The sequence below is a fragment of the Coregonus clupeaformis genome, chromosome 20 (genome assembly GCF_020615455.1).
Source record: "Coregonus clupeaformis isolate EN_2021a chromosome 20, ASM2061545v1, whole genome shotgun sequence".
In the NCBI taxonomy this organism is placed as follows: domain Eukaryota; kingdom Metazoa; phylum Chordata; class Actinopteri; order Salmoniformes; family Salmonidae; genus Coregonus; species Coregonus clupeaformis.
The window spans coordinates 18,557,099-18,557,735 of record NC_059211.1 but is presented as its reverse complement, the minus strand read 5'-3'; positions in this window follow the sequence as shown (position 1 = coordinate 18,557,735).

Genomic DNA, 637 nt, shown 5'->3' with positions numbered 1-637 from the left:
ATGAAAGTGTTGGGCGAGAAATGTCAGCATACTCTCGTTCTTTCTCAGATCAATGGAAAGAACAAGCCTCTTAACCAAAAACCACAATGTCAGGGAGGGGACTGTGCTGACTGTTGGCGGGTTAATGTTACAGAGAGGATGTGGCCACTTCAAGCTAAGAAACAACACCTCCATTTCGCTGATCCTCAAGACTGGGGCCCCACAAGGGTGCGTGCACAGCCACCTCCTGTACTCCCTGTTCACCCATGACTGCGTGGCCAAGCACACCTCCAACTCAATCATCAAGTTTGCAGACGACACAACAGTAGTAGGCTTGATTACCAACAATGATGAGACAGCCTACAGGGAGGAGGTGAGGAATCTGGGAGTGTGGTGCCAGGAAAATAACCTCTCACTCAACGTCAACAAAACAAAGGAGATGATCGTGGACTTCAGGAAACAGCAGAGGGAGCACCCCCCTATCCACATCGACGGGACTGCAGTGGAAACCTCCGACTTCAACTGTATATATACATATCCTTTAAAAAAAATCTATTTCCCTTTATTACTTTCCAACCCTACAACCCCTTCCCTAATTGTAGTAAACTAGTGAACAACAACGCTTAGGCCTCTACTTCCAGCTTATACTTACTATATA